The following is a 16,682-nucleotide window of genomic DNA, read 5'->3' as shown; positions in this document are numbered from 1 at the left end:
CTTCTCAGAACTGTGCAGCAACCTCTCAGCAACGAGTTTCTCAGCAGGTGATGAAATAATTCCGAAACTAGCACTGTACTCGGTAGAGAGAGTACCTCCACCAGTTAGAACAGTACCGTCGGCAATAAACTGCCCCGACAACACCAACCCTCTCTCAAGAGTATGTCACCCAGGCTGACCAGGTGTCCTGTATTTTATGGGATCGTCCCATTTTTTGCTCAAATGTCCCGCGCCCCGTTTGGAAGCTTCCTGGGAAGCCCTTTGTCCCATATTTTTCGTCCTCCGAACAATATTTGAAAAGGCAAAGGAATGGCAGCATGCAGCGATGGCGCATACACTTCTATCATGGCAACAATATGCTGTCAATAAGGCCAATCAGCAGCTTGAAACGAAACACTGTCATGGTCATCAAACGTGATTGGGAGCAGTGAAATTTTGAAGGAGCAAAGTTCACTGAAAAAGAGGAAGGTGACCACAAAAAGGATGTGTGTCTTTCGTCACGAATGGCTGCTTTCCAAGAGTTATGACTGGTTGATGAAGGATACTGAAAATAGTCATGGAGCTTACTGTGCTGAACTGTGCACTCGCAGAGTTTCTCCATTCCCCAGGGCGGCTTATCGGATATCAAGCACGATACTGTTCAAAAAATTCAAGAGGTTTGACCTTCATCCAATCAGCTGGAATGAAGAGACAATCAGAAAGATAAAAATTGCTGCATTGAATCAAAAGAATCACTGCATTGGCCAAGAATCAAACCCAGGCCTCCTGTGTGGCAGGCGAGAACATTCCATCGCTGAACCACCAATGCACAACTTGTTAAATGACCATTCCCTTCTCGGTGTTGTTTGGCCATGCTCTATCCTTTCAAGTGTTGAACGTCAAGCTTGGAAGCAGCTCGTCAGAACCGTGCAGCAACCTCTCAGGTACGAGTTTCTCAGCAGGTGATGAAATAATTCCGAAACGAGCACTGTACTCGGCAGAGAGAGTACCTCCACCAGTTAAAACAGTACCCTCGGCAATAAACTGCTCCGACAACACCAACCCTCTCCCAAGAGTATGGCACCCAGGCTGACCAGGTGTCCCGTATTTTAAGGGATCGTCCCGTTTTTTGCTCAAATGTCCAGCGTCCCGTTTGAAAGCTTCCTGGGAAGCCCTTTGTCCCATATTTTTAGTCCTCCGAACAATATTTGAAAAGGCAAAGGAAAGGCAGCATGCAGCAATGGCACGTACACTTCCATCATGGCAACAATATGCTGTCAATAATGGCAATCAGTAGCTTGAAACGAAACACTGTCGTGTCGTCATGAGACTCGACAAACGAGACTGGGAGTGATGAAAGTTTGAAGGACCAAAGTTCACTGAAAAAGAGGAAGGCGTCCACAAAAAGGACGTTTGACTTTCGTGATGAATGGCTGCTTTCCCCGAGTTATGACTGGTTGATGAAGGATACTGAAAATAGTCATGGAGCTTTCTGTGCTGAACTGTGCGCTCGCGGAGTTTCTCCATTCCCCAGGGCGGCTTATCGGATATCAAGCATGATACTGTTCAAAAAATTCACGAGGTTTGACCTTCATCCAATCAGCTGGAATGAAGAGACAATCAGAAAGATAAAAATTGCTGCATTGAATTAAAAAAAAACGCTGTATTGGCCGGGAGTCGAACCCAGGCCTCCCGTGTGGCAGGCAAGAACTCCACCACTGAACCACCAATGCACAACTTGTTAAATGACCATTCCCTTCTCGGTGTTGTTTGGCCGTGCTCTAGCCTTTCAAGTGTTGAACGTCAAGCTTGGAAGCAGCTCGTCAGAACCGTGCAGCAACCTCTCAGCAACGAGTTTCTCAGCAGGTGATGAAATAATTCCGAAACTAGCACTGTACTCGGTAGAGAGAGTACCGCCACCAGTTAGAACAGTACCCTCGGCAATAAACTGCTCAGACAACACCAACCCTCTCCCAAGAGTTTGGCACCCAGGCTGACCAGGTGTCCTGTATTTTATGGGATCGTCCCATTTTTTGCTCAAATGTCCCGCGTCCCGTTTCAAAGCTTCCTCGGAAGCCCTTTGTCCCATATTTTTCGTCCTCCGAACAATATTTGAAAAGGCAAAGGAATGGCAGCATGCAGCGATGGTGCATACACTTCTATCATGGCAACAATATGCTGTCAATAAGGCCAATCAGCAGCTTGAAACGAAACACTGTCATGGTCGTCAAACGTGACTGGGAGCGGTGAAATTTTGAAGGAACAAAGTTCACTGAAAAAGAGGAAGGTGACCACAAAAAGGATGTGTGTCTTTCGTCACGAATGGGTGCTTTCCAAGAGTTATGGCTGGTTGATGAAGGATACTGAAAATAGTCATGGAACTTTCTGTACTGTACTATGCGCTCACAGAGTTTCTCCATTTCCCACGGCGGCTTATCGAACATCAAGCACGATATTGTTCAAAAAATTCATGAGAGGTGATCTTCCTCCAAACAGCTGGAATGAAGAGACAATCAGAAAGATAAAAATTGCTGCATTGAATCAAAAACAATCACTGCATTGGCCGGGAATCGAACCCGGGCCTCCTGTGTGGCAGGCGAGACATTCCATCGCTGAACCACCAATGCACAACTTGTTAAATGACCATTCCCTTCTCGGTGTTGTTTGGCCATGCTCTATCCTTTCAAGTGTTGAACGTCAAGCTTGGAAGCAGCTCGTCAGAACCGTGCAGCAACCTCTCAGGTACGAGTTTCTCAGCAGGTGATGAAATAATTCCAAAACGAGCACTGTACTCGGCAGAGAGAGTACCTCCACCAGTTAAAACAGTACCCTCGGCAATAAACTGCTCCGACAACACCAACCCTCTCCCAAGAGTATGGCACCCAGGCTGACCAGGTGTCCCGTATTTTAAGGGATCGTCCCGTTTTTTGCTCAAATGTCCCGCGTCCCGTTTGAAAGCTTCCTGGGAAGCCCTTTTTCCCATATTTTTCGTCCTCCGAACAATATTTGAAAAAGCAAAGGAATGGCAGCATGCAGCGTGGCGCGTACACTTCCATCCTGGCAACAATATGCTGTCAAGAAGGCCAATCAGTGGCTTGAAACGAAACACTGTCATGGCATCATGAGACTCGACAAACGGGACTGGGAGTGATGAAACTTTGAAGGACCAAAGTTCACTGAAAAAGAGGAAGGTGTCCACAAAAAGGACGTTTGTCTTTCGTGACGAATGGCTGCTTTCCCCTAGTTATGACTAGTTGATGAAGGATACTGAAAATAGTCATGGAGCTTACTGTACTGTACTGTGTGCTCGCGGAGTTTCTCCATTTCCCACGGCGGCTTATCGAATATCAAGCGCGATATTGTTCAAAAAATTCATGAGGGGTGACCTTCCTCCAAACAGCTGGAACGAAGAGACAATCAGAAAGATAAAAACTGATTGCTGCTTTCACCAGGAATCGAACCCGGGTCTCCCACATGGCAGCCAAAAACTCTACCACTGAACCACCAATGCTCAATTTGCTAAATTACCTTTCCCTTCCCAGTGTTGTTTGACCGTGCTCTATCCTTTCAAGTGTTGAACGACAAGCTTGGAAGCAGCTCGTCAGAACCAAGCTGCAACATCTCAGCAACAAGTTTCTCTCCAGATGATGAAATAATTCCGAAACTCGCACTGTACTCAGAAGAGAGTGTACCTCCACCAAGTAGAACAGTACCCTCGACAATAAACTGCTTCGACAACACCAACCCTCTGTAAAGAGAATGGCACCCAGGCTGACCAGGTGTCCTGTATTTTATGGGATCATCCCGTTTTTTGCTCAAATGGCCCACGTCCCGTTTGAAAGCTCCCCGGGAAGCCCTTTTTCCCATATTTTTCGTCCTCCGAACAATATTTGAAAAGGCAAAGGAATGGCAGCATGCAGCGATGGCGCGTCCACTTCCATCAGGGCACCAATATGCTGTCAAGAAAGCCAATCAGTTGCTTGAAACGAAACACTGTCATGGCGTCATGAGACTCGACAAACGGGACTGGGAGTGATGAAACTTTGAAGGACCAAAGTTCACTGAAAAAGAGGAAGGCGTCCAGAAAAAGGACGTTTGACTTTCGTGACGAATGGCTGCTTTCCCCGAGTTATGGCTGGTTGATGAAGGACACTAAAAATAGTCATGGAGCTTACTGTACTGTACTGTGCGCTCGCAGAGTTTCTCCATTTCCCATGGTGGCTTATCGAATATCAAGCGCGATATTGTTCAAAAAATTCACGAGGTGTGACCTTCCTCCAAACAGCTGGAATGAAGAGACAATCAGAAAGATAAAAATGAATTGCTGCTTTGGCCAGGAAACGAACCCAGGACTCCCAGGTGGCAGGTGATAATTCTACCACTGAACCACCAATGCTTGACTTGTTAAATGACCATTCCCTTCCTGGTGTTTTTTGGCCGTGCTCTATTCTTTCAAGTGTTGAACGTCAAGGTTGGAAGCAGCTCGTCAGAACCAAGCTGCAACCTATCAGCAACAAGTTTCTCAACAGATGATGAAATAATTCCGAAACTCGCACTGTACTCAGAAGAGAGCGTACCTCCACCAAGTAGAACAGTACCCTCGGCAATAAACTGCTTCGACAACACCAACCCTCTGTAAAGAGAATGGCACCCAGGCTGACCAGGTGTCCCGTATTTTATGGGATCGTCCCGTTTTTTGCTCAAATGTCCCGCGTCCCGTTTGAAAGCTTTCCGGGAAGCCCTGTGTCCCATATTTTTTGTCCTCCAAACAATATTTGAAAAGGCAAAGGAAAGGCAGCATGCAGCACTGGAGCGTACACTTCCATCATGGCAACAATATGCTGTCAATAAGGCCAATCAGCAGCTTGAAACGAAACACTGTCATGGTCGTCAAATGTGACTGGGAGCGGTGAAATTTTGAAGGATCAAAGTTCACTGAAAAAGAGGCAGGTGACCACAAAAAGGATGTGTGTCTTTCGTCACGAATGGCTGCTTTCCAAGAGTTATGACTGGTTGATGAAGGATACTGAAAATAGTCATGGAGCTGACTGTGCTGTACTGTGCGCTCGCGGAGTTTCTCCATTCCCCAGGGCGGCTTATCGGATACCAAGCGCGATACTGTTCAAAAAATTCACGAGGTTTGATCTTCATCCAATCAGCTGGAACGAAGAGACAATCAGAAAGATAAAAATTCCTGCATTGAATCAAAAAGAATCACTGCATTGGCCACGATTTGAACCCAGGCCTCTCGCATGGCAGGCAAGAAGTTCTACCACTGAACCACCAATGCTCGACTTGTTAAGCTGCCATTGCCTTCCCGGTGTTGTTTGGCAGTGCTCTATCCTTTCAAGTGTTGAACGTCAAGCTTGGAAACAGCTTGTCAGAACTGTGCAGCAACCTCTCAGCAACGAGTTTCTCAGCAGGTGATGAAATAATTCCGAAACTAGCACTGTACTCGGTAGAGAGAGTACCGCCACCAGTTAGAACCGTACCCTCGGCAATAAACTGCTCCGACAACACCAACCCTCTCCCAAGAGTATGGCACCCAGGCTGACGAGGTGTCCTGTATTTTATGGGATCGTCCCATTTTTTGCTCAAATGTCACACGTCCCGTTTGAAAGCTTCCTCGGAAACCCTTTATCCCATATTTTTCGTCCTCCGAACAATATTTGAAAAGGCAAAGGAATGGCAGCATGCAGCGATGGTGCATACACTTCTATCATGGCAACAATATGCTGTCAATAAGGCCAATCAGCAGCTTGAAATGAAACACTGTCATGGTCGTCAAACGTGACTGGGAGCGGTGAAATTTTGAAGGAACAAAGTTCCCTGAAAAAGAGGAAGGTGACCACAAAAAGGATATGTGTCTTTCGTCACGAATGGCTGCTTTCCAAGAGTTATGACTAGTTGATGAAGGATACTGAAAATAGTCATGGAGCCTACTGTGCTGTACTGTGCGCTCGCGGAGTTTCTCCATTCCCCAGGGCGGCTTATCGGATATCAAGCGCGATACTGTTCAAAAAATTCACGAGGTTTGACCTTCATTCAATCAGCGGGAACGAACAGACAATCAGAAAGATAAAAATTGCTGCATTGAATCAAAAACAATCGCTGCATCAGCCGGGAATCGAACCAGGGCCTCCTGCATGGCAGGGAAAGAATTCTAACCACTGAAACACCAATGCTCAACTTGTTAAGTTACCATTGCCTTCCTGGTGTTGTTTGGCAGTGCTCTATCCTTTCAAGTGTTGGACGTCAAGGTTGGAAGCAGCTCGTCAGAACCAAGCAGCAACCTCTCAGCAACAAGTTTCTCAGCAGATGATGAAATAATTCCGAAAGGAGCACTGTACTCGGAAGAGAGAGCATACCTCCACCAGGTAGAACAGTACCCTCGGCAATAAACTGCTTCGACAACACCAACCCTCTCCCAAGAGTGTGGCACCCCGGGCTGACCAGGTGTCCCGTATTTTAGGGGATCGTCCCGTTTTTTGCTCAAATGTCCAGCGTCCCGTTTGAAAGCTTCCTGGGAAGCCCTTTGTCCCATATTTTTAGTCCTCCGAACAATATTTGAAAAGGCAAAGGAAAGGCAGCATGCAGCAATGGCACGTACACTTCCATCATGGCAACAATATGCTGTCAATAATGGCAATCAGTAGCTTGAAACGAAACACTGTCGTGTCGTCATGAGACTCGACAAACGAGACTGGGAGTGATGAAAGTTTGAAGGACCAAAGTTCACTGAAAAAGAGGAAGGCGTCCACAAAAAGGACGTTTGACTTTCGTGATGAATGGCTGCTTTCCCCGAGTTATGACTGGTTGATGAAGGATACTGAAAATAGTCATGGAGCTTACTGTGCTGAACTGTGCGCTCGCGGAGTTTCTCCATTCCCCAGGGCGGCTTATCGGATATCAAGCATGATACTGTTCAAAAAATTCACGAGGTTTGACCTTCATCCAATCAGCTGGAATGAAGAGACAATCAGAAAGATAAAAATTGCTGCATTGAATCAAAAAAAAAATGCTGTATTGGCCGGGAGTCGAACCCAGGCCTCCCGTGTGGCAGGCAAGACCTCCACCACTGAACCACCAATGCACAACTTGTTAAATGACCATTCCCTTCTCGGTGTTGTTTGGCCGTGCTCTAGCCTTTCAAGTGTTGAACGTCAAGCTTGGAAGCAGCTCGTCAGAACCGTGCAGCAACCTCTCAGCAACGAGTTTCTCAGCAGGTGATGAAATAATTCCGAAACTAGCACTGTACTCGGTAGAGAGAGTACCGCCACCAGTTAGAACAGTACCCTCGGCAATAAACTGCTCAGACAACACCAACCCTCTCCCAAGAGTTTGGCACCCAGGCTGACCAGGTGTCCTGTATTTTATGGGATCGTCCCATTTTTTGCTCAAATGTCCCGCGTCCCGTTTCAAAGCTTCCTCGGAAGCCCTTTGTCCCATATTTTTCGTCCTCCGAACAATATTTGAAAAGGCAAAGGAATGGCAGCATGCAGCGATGGTGCATACACTTCTATCATGGCAACAATATGCTGTCAATAAGGCCAATCAGCAGCTTGAAACGAAACACTGTCATGGTCGTCAAACGTGACTGGGAGCGGTGAAATTTTGAAGGAACAAAGTTCACTGAAAAAGAGGAAGGTGACCACAAAAAGGATGTGTGTCTTTCGTCACGAATGGGTGCTTTCCAAGAGTTATGACTGGTTGATGAAGGATACTGAAAATAGTCATGGAACTTTCTGTACTGTACTATGCGCTCACAGAGTTTCTCCATTTCCCACGGCGGCTTATCGAACATCAAGCACGATATTGTTCAAAAAATTCATGAGAGGTGATCTTCCTCCAAACAGCTGGAATGAAGAGACAATCAGAAAGATAAAAATTGCTGCATTGAATCAAAAACAATCACTGCATTGGCCGGGAATCGAACCCGGGCCTCCCGCGTGGCAGGCAAGAATTCTACCACTGAACCACCAATGCATAACTTGTTAAGCTACCATTGCCTTCCTGGTGTTGTTTGGCAGTGCTCTATCCTTTCAAGTGTTGAACGTCAAGCTTGGAAACAGCTTCTCAGAACTGTGCAGCAACCTCTCAGCAACGAGTTTCTCAGCAGGTGATGAAATAATTCCGAAACTAGCACTGTACTCGGTAGAGAGAGTACCTCCACCAGTTAGAACAGTACCGTCGGCAATAAACTGCTCCGACAACACCAACCCTCTCCCAAGAGTATGTCACCCAGGCTGACCAGGTGTCCTGTATTTTATGGGATCGTCCCATTTTTTGCTCAAATGTCCCGCGCCCCGTTTGGAAGCTTCCTGGGAAGCCCTTTGTCCCATATTTTTCGTCCTCCGAACAATATTTGAAAAGGCAAATGAATGGCAGCATGCAGCGATGGCGCATACACTTCTATCATGGCAACAATATGCTGTCAATAAGGCCAATCAGCAGCTTGAAACGAAACACTGTCATGGTCATCAAACGTGACTGGGAGCAGTGAAATTTTGAAGGAGCAAAGTTCACTGAAAAAGAGGAAGGTGACCACAAAAAGGATGTGTGTCTTTCGTCACGAATGGCTGCTTCCCAAGAGTTATGACTGGTTGATGAAGGATACTGAAAATAGTCATGGAGCTTACTGTGCTGAACTGTGCACTCGCAGAGTTTCTCCATTCCCCAGGGCGGCTTATCGGATATCAAGCACGATACTGTTCAAAAAATTCACGAGGTTTGACCTTCATCCAATCAGCTGGAATGAAGAGACAATCAGAAAGATAAAAATTGCTGCATTGAATCAAAAAGAATCACTGCATTGGCCAAGAATCAAACCCAGGCCTCCTGTGTGGCAGGCAAGACATTCCATCGCTGAACCACCAATGCACAACTTGTTAAATGACTATTCCCTTCTCGGTGTTGTTTGGCCATGCTCTATCCTTTCAAGTGTTGAACGTCAAGCTTGGAAGCAGCTCGTCAGAACCGTGCAGCAACCTCTCAGGTACGAGTTTCTCAGCAGGTGATGAAATAATTCCGAAACGAGCACTGTACTCGGCAGAGAGAGTACCTCCACCAGTTAAAACAGTACCCTCGGCAATAAACTGCTCCGACAACACCAACCCTCTCCCAAGAGTATGGCACCCAGGCTGACCAGGTGTCCCGTATTTTAAGGGATCGTCCCGTTTTTTGCTCAAATGTCCCGCGTCCCGTTTGAAAGCTTCCTGGGAAGCCCTTTTTCCCATATTTTTCGTCCTCCGAACAATATTTGAAAAAGCAAAGGAATGGCAGCATGCAGCGTGGCGTGTACACTTCCATCCTGGCAACAATATGCTGTCAAGAAGGCCAATCAGTGGCTTGAAACGAAACACTGTCATGGCATCATGAGACTCGACAAACGGGACTGGGAGTGATGAAACTTTGAAGGACCAAAGTTCACTGAAAAAGAGGAAGGTGTCCACAAAAAGGACGTTTGTCTTTCGTGACGAATGGCTGCTTTCCCCTAGTTATGACTGGTTGATGAAGGATACTGAAAATAGTCATGGAGCTTACTGTACTGTACTGTGTGCTCGCGGAGTTTCTCCATTTCCCACGGCGGCTTATCGAATATCAAGCGCGATATTGTTCAAAAAATTCATGAGGGGTGACCTTCCTCCAAACAGCTGGAACGAAGAGACAATCAGAAAGATAAAAACTGATTGCTGCTTTCGCCAGGAATCGAACCCAGGTCTCCCACATGGCAGCCAAAAACTCTACCACTGAACCACCAATGCTCAATTTGCTAAATTACCATTCCCTTCCCGGTGTTGTTTGACCGTGCTCTATCCTTTCAAGTGTTGAACGACAAGCTTGGAAGCAGCTCGTCAGAACCAAGCTGCAACATCTCAGCAACAAGTTTCTCTCCAGATGATGAAATAATTCCGAAACTCGCACTGTACTCAGAAGAGAGTGTACCTCCATCAAGTAGAACAGTACCCTCGACAATAAACTGCTTCGACAACACCAACCCTCTGTAAAGAGAATGGCAGCCAGGCTGACCAGGTGTCCTGTATTTTATGGGATCATCCCGTTTTTTGCTCAAATGGCCCGCGTCCCGTTTGAAAGCTCCCCGGGAAGCCCTTTGTCCCATATTTTTTGTCCTCCAAACAATATTTGAAAAGGCAAAGGAAAGGCAGCATGCAGCGCTGGCGCGTATACTTCCATCATGGCAACAATATGCTGTCAATAAGGCGAATCAGCAGCTCGAAACGAAACACTGTCATGGTCGACAAACGTGACTGGGAGCGGTGAAATTTTGAAGGATCAAAGTTCACTGAAAAAGAGGAAGGTGACTACAAAAAGGATGTGTGTCTTTCGTCACGAATGGCTGCTTTCCAAGAGTTATGACTGGTTGATGAAGGATACTGAAAATAGTCATGGAGCTTACTGTGCTGAACTGTGCGCACGCGGAGTTTCTCCATTCCCCAGGGCGGTTTATCGGATAGCAAGCGCGATACTGTTCAAAAAATTCAAGAGGTTTGACCTTCATCCAATCAGCTGGAACGAAGAGACAATCAGAAAGATAAAAATTGCTGCATTGAATCAAAAACAATCACTGCATTGGCTGGGAATCAAACCCAGGCCTCCCACATGGCAGGCAAGAATTCTACCACTGAACCACCAATGCTCGACTTGTTAAGCTACCATTGCCTTCCCGGTGTTGTTTGGCAGTGCTCTATCCTTTCAAGTGTTGAACGTCAAGCTTGGAAACAGCTTGTCAGAACCGTGCAGCAACCTCTCAGCAACGAGTTTCTCAGCAGGTGATGAAATAATTCCGAAACTAGCACTGTACTCGGTAGAGAGAGTACCTCCACCAGTTAGAACAGCACCCTGCAATAAACTGCTCCGACAACACCAACCCTCTCCCAAGAGTATGGCACCCAGGCTGACCAGGTGTCCTGTATTTTATGGGATCGTCCCATTTTTGCTCAAATGTCCCGCGTCCCGTTTGAAAGCTTCCTCGGAAGCCCGTTGTCCCATATTTTTCGTCCTCCGAACAATATTTGAAAAGGCAAAGGAATGGCAGCATGCAGCGATGGCGCATACACTTCCATCATGGCAACAATATGCTGTCAAAAAGACCAATCAGTAGCTTGAAACGAAACACTGTCATGGCGTCATGAGACTCGACAAACGGGACTGGGAGTGATGAAACTTTGAAGGACCAAAGTTCACTGAAAAAGAGAAAGGTGTCCACAAAAAGGACGTTTGTCTTTCGTGACGAATTGCTGCTTTCCCCGAGTTATGACTGGTTGATGAAGGATACTGAAAATAGTCATGGAGCTCAATGGACTGTCCTGTGTCCTCGCGGAGTTTCTCAATTTCCCAAGGCGGCTTATCGGATATCAAGCAGCATGCTGCAGGAAGCACGCACAAGGATAAACTGATTAGTCGCCGCATATCAAGCAGCATGCTGCAGGAAGCACGCATAAGGCTAAACTGATGGGACACCGCATATCAAGCAGCATGCTGCAGGAAGCATGCACAAGGATAAACTGATGGTCGCTGCATATCAAGCAGCATGCTGCAGGAAGCATGCACAAGGCTGAACTGATAGTTACCACATCTCAAGCAGCATGCTACAGGAAGCACGCACAAGTCTAAACTGATGGGTCACCGTATATCAAGCAGCATGCTGCAGGAAGCATGCACAAGGCTAAACTGATGGTCGCCTCATATCAAGCAGCATGCTGCAGGAAGCACGCACATGGCTAAACTGATGGGTCACCGCATATCAAGCAGCATGCTGCAGGAAGCACGCACAAGGCTAAACTGATGGGTCACCGCATATCAAGCAGCATGCTGCAGGAATTACGCACAAATCTAAATTGATGATGGCCGCAACAAGCCAAGTGATATAAACCTTCTTCACAGTAAAAGACTCTTTAGAAGCAGAAAAGGTGAGAATAAACATTTAAACATAACAAACATTCAAACATATTGTTACGGTCCGCGGATAAGGATGTTGTTTGCCGAGCGGATGGCACCGCGGCCGAACAGTTTTCCCCGACTAAACCCGATTCCCAAACGTTGGCCGGATCGCGCCACAGATATTCAATTTGGAAACCTCTAAAGCGACCGAATGTAAAGAGGAAGAAGAAGACGTACAGAAGAGTAACGGGATTTATTATTTACACACACAAGCAAAAGGAGCAGTCAAGGTTATATACAGGGAACATGGAAAAAGCAGGTGACACAGTGAAAATACTAGCTTATCTAAACTGGTTTAATTAATACCCCAAGACAGAACAAACGAAGACGACTCACACGGGGAATGATGATAGGAATGGCGGAGGTGGATGGCTTGGAAGGGGGAGGCCGGTCCACGGATACCGCAGCACGATCGGCGCGTTTGGCAGCCGCCGTTCCTTTTCGGTCCTGCTCAAAACGTCCGTCCAGGCCCCAAGCTGCTGTGGCTGCAGTTTCAGTGGCTCAAGCTGCTGTTGATGCAGCCGCGGTGGCTCAAGCTGCTCTCTTCAGGGATCCCTTACTCAACTCTCTTCTCGGTGATCTCTTCGCCGCAACTCTTGTCATGGACCTCTCTCACGGCTTCCGTGCGCGCTCTTTTATATCGCCGCGGGCAAATCAAGCCACCGGCCTCCCGGACACGCCCATCGGTGAGCTCCTTCGGCCCTGATTGGTGGGCACAGCCCTCTGGCTCCACTCTTGATGACGAGGTCCAGACCCGCCCTTCTTCCCCAACCTTGCCTCGTGGCCAATGGTGGTTGAAGAAAACCGCCCAAAATGCATTTGGCCATTGAAATGAAATGAAAGGGAATCTACTCTTATTTCACTTGGTGCAATGGAGTATTTAAATTAATGGGAGACACAGCCTTACCCTAACACACATAATAAGGATATAAGCTACTGAACAAGGGTATTATAGTGTCCTTCAATGTATGCTTTATGGAAGTAACTACCGGAACGCCCTTTGACCTTTATACAACAGACTGGAGGCAGGAAGGCGATATTTTACAACAATTTACTTTACAATAAAAACACAATAAAAAAAATACAATCCTCATATCCGCAACACTGCACCCTCCTCCTCTTAGGCACGTCCCGGGCCTATAACTTTAGCTTAGTGTGACACGTAGGTGTAGTTCCCTCTACATTTAACCTGACCCTGAGTGCGACAGTTTTAAACCATAAATAAATATGTCCCGCTGCTCCATTGCACCCTGCCTAACAGACTCACGCCCACACCTAACCGAATTGCGGAATGGTCTTCAAACTATACACTGACGGTGGGGAGCATTATTTACACTGACGTGACTTTATTTACAAAACTAACCCAGGACCTGTGATTGTTCTTTCTGGGGGGAAGACAGTCTGCTCTGCATCGACGCACCATGAAAGCACCCTAAAACGCACCAATACACCCTCAGGCACCAATCGGTGCACAGTCATCACTGTTCAATAATAAAAATAAACCAACAACCCCTAACCCTGCAGGTGGTCTCTTGCTCTTCGGCTCCCTCTGCTGGCTATTATTATTTTCCTGATGTTGTCATCTTCTTTGCTGGCGGCCTATTTGTATCAAAATAAAATGCACCCAACGTGTCCATTTCTTTTTATTTATGGCCCACAGGGGCCGACTATGTATGGTTCACCTGTGGGGCATCGGTGCCCTGTGGCCAAGGTCCGCCAGCAAGATTTCGGGCCCTCATGGCCGGTTCCAGCAGAGGGGTCATGCCCCAACCCATGGGGTCCATCAGTGGTGCTCAGCCACAGACATGTGGTTCATAACATGGTGCATCGATGCAGACAGCTGGTTCTGGGAGTTCCGGGCGCACAATGGCGGACTCACGCACGCTCCACTCGGCGCCCAGTGGCGCACAGGTCCTCATGTGGGAGACAAAGGGGGGGACAGACAGATGAGCGAGGGGTAAGGTCACAAGGGTACACATCAATCAAGGCAATGCAAGGTGAAGTGCGTACGGAGAGCGAAGTGAGAAAAGCTCGTCCCTACCGTATGTCACCCCCCCCTGTCACCTATCTACCCTTGTCCTTACCCCATATTTACAAAAATCTACACATTTACAAATCCGTCGCTACCGTCACATCTTCCCCCTATACCAAATTCGTCTTCACTCCCTCTACTTCAAAATTTTCCATCACCAATTCATCATCAATCCTCATAAGGAGGGAGAGATGGAACATCAAGCACAATGTCACACCCACGTCATGATGCGTCTCACAATCCAAAACATTTGCACAATAAAAATAATAAAACATGGCATGGTGTAGAGTTACGTCACCTCAGGTGAGTGGATGCAGATGGTGCGAGGAGATCTTCATCCTAACTATCCTCTAAATGACATTAACACACTTTACACTACCCGGGGTCTTTCCCTGCCAATCCATTGGCCACTTACACTATGGGTTCTAAAAACCAATTCCCATTGACCAAACTGTGGTGCTTCTCAATTTGGGGTCTCACTCCCCCGATGCAACTCCCTGTGCCCTTGCACAATTTCAGGACTGGGGCGTGTAGCTCTCCCAGCAGGTCTACCCACCTGCACACCTCCACCACTGCAGTTGCCACCCGAGCTTACCTAGCTCCTCACCCTAACCTATCTAATTGGGGAAGGCCCCTCCTGGCTCTGTCACCCCTCGGTGCCCTCTGGCACTGGGCTACCCGGGTCCGTCCTCCGGATCCTCGGGCCCCATCCACAACAACTCTACCGGCTCCCAGAGCCCACCTGCGGCCTCACCTGGCCGACATCCTCACAGTGGTAGAGTGCCCAAACCAACTACACACACTAACAGGCCACACGCCCAGCCATTTCCACAACACTAATGCACCCATCCAAATACCATTCTTTCACCCGCACCACAGATGCCAATATCCAACCACAATTTACCTATGCCCTCTAGCTAACACTTACACTACCCTCCCCAGGTATTCGTGATGGGGGTCCATCCTTCCCCCATTCACACCTTCGCACCATCCACTCCACTCCATAGTTTCCACCATACTCACTCCACGACCATCCATTCCAATACTCCATATATTCCACACAACCATTTATTCCATACACCTGTTCCTCATACCTGTTGTTGCATACCTGTGCAATCACACCTGGTGCCACGTGCACCCTCCTTCCTCCCTGGACCATTTGGTCAACACAATACACATCACTATCACTATCACTCTCACACTGCTCCATACACCTGTCCAGTTGCACACCTGTGCAATCACACCTGTTCCTCACACACTTTTCACAATACGCTTCCGAATACACCTCCAACACTCACACGGCATCATCTAAACTACCTGTTGCCCTGCTAACTCAGTGCTCCCCGTCTTCCCTTTAAACTAAGCACATACCACGTCATTATCATCCACACTAATCTACCTGCGTCCCCACTACAGGTATCATTGTCACTAACTAATCTTAACGTTACCTATTGTCATCTTCTCTAGATCCCTATCATTATATCCTAACCCTCCCGGGCTAGTTTTCACTGCCATAAACCCCATAAGACAAGTGCTCCTTTGCCCCCGCTGAGAGAGATGGCAGAGTTGCCATCCCACCACATCGATCGGGCATCTCCCACTATCAATTTTGCACACCAAATTTCAACCAATCAAAAATTTGCCAATCACTACCCATCATCTGCCAATCATCACTCTGCCAATCATCAAATTTTGTTTCTATAATTTCGGGGCCAAAACACTATCCTCGTCATCAGTCTTCTCACTAGTGCCTCTCGGTGCGCCAATTCACTTCTAAAGCTCGGCTTCGTACAGCCGAGCAATGAATGCGGGTTGCTTGGTGCCGGCGGCTGGATACGTCCCGCATTCGGTGCAGGGACGGGGGCTTACCCGGGCCAAGATCCCATGCACCATCTCGGCACAGAGCCATCCAATGGCCCGATCTCGACCTGCCGGAACGCCTCAACAAAAAGGGGTCGCCATGACGACCCTTCCTATTGGGCTGCCCGCTCCGCCTAGTGGAGCACGGACGCGGCCGTTCAAAGCGCGGCCCGGCGTGGATCGCGTATGGCGATTCTTTCGAAACCGCCGTGGTTCGGATCGCCGCTGGTCCTCGCGGCACGCGAAGCTGCCCGGCGCGCACCCAGGGCCCGATTCAGCTAGAAGTCGCTCTAACCGCTAACCCGGTTACCGTCGATGCTTCACCTGCATGCTCACATGCATAAGCTACCCATTTCACCCTCACCGAGCTCGGTGCTCCAACGCCGCACGTACACCCCGCGTACTTCGTTATTGTACTCATTCTTTCGCTCACAGACTTGGTCACACACCTGACCACCGCACACCTTTGCACACACTCGTTGTTCGCACACCTCACCAACACACCTCTTCGCGCCCCCTTCTCGGTCACCTCCTCTGTGACAATCACAGGTGTGCTCTCACTTGCACACCCAACCACATGCCTCACTACTAACTCAAGTGTGCATTCCCACACACGCTGTACCATTCCAGGTGTGCATCCTTCCATTCCAGGTGTACATCCTCTCTCACCTGCCACAACCAACTCACGCTCCGTGTCACTCTTACTACTCTCACCACCACTCTTGACAGCACACTCTTTCCCCATGCACCCGTCCGTTACACACCTTTCTCGCGCACACTCTTGCGCACACTCTCCCGTTACACCCTCTGTAACACTCACCACAGGTGTGCATTCTCCCTTACTCTTGAC

The 16,682-nt window shown here is 47.9% G+C and overlaps 2 non-coding genes across 2 annotated transcripts; both read right to left on the bottom strand.

The window, feature by feature from the left end:
* Nucleotides 1-7,894: 7,894 nt before the first annotated feature.
* Nucleotides 7,895-7,965, bottom strand: TRNAG-GCC (transfer RNA glycine (anticodon GCC)). The gene has a single exon. It is a non-coding gene; the product is annotated as a tRNA-Gly (tRNA).
* A 2,600-nt stretch (nucleotides 7,966-10,565) lies between these two features.
* On the bottom strand, nucleotides 10,566-10,636 carry TRNAG-GCC (transfer RNA glycine (anticodon GCC)). Its single transcript has one exon. It is a non-coding gene; the product is annotated as a tRNA-Gly (tRNA).
* Between the last annotated feature and the right edge of the window lie 6,046 nt (nucleotides 10,637-16,682).

Source organism: Myxine glutinosa, chromosome 7, assembly GCF_964187855.1.
Source record: "Myxine glutinosa chromosome 7, kmMyxGlut1.1, whole genome shotgun sequence".
NCBI lineage: Eukaryota > Metazoa > Chordata > Myxini > Myxiniformes > Myxinidae > Myxine > Myxine glutinosa.
This window is presented reverse-complemented; position numbering and strand designations above follow the sequence as displayed.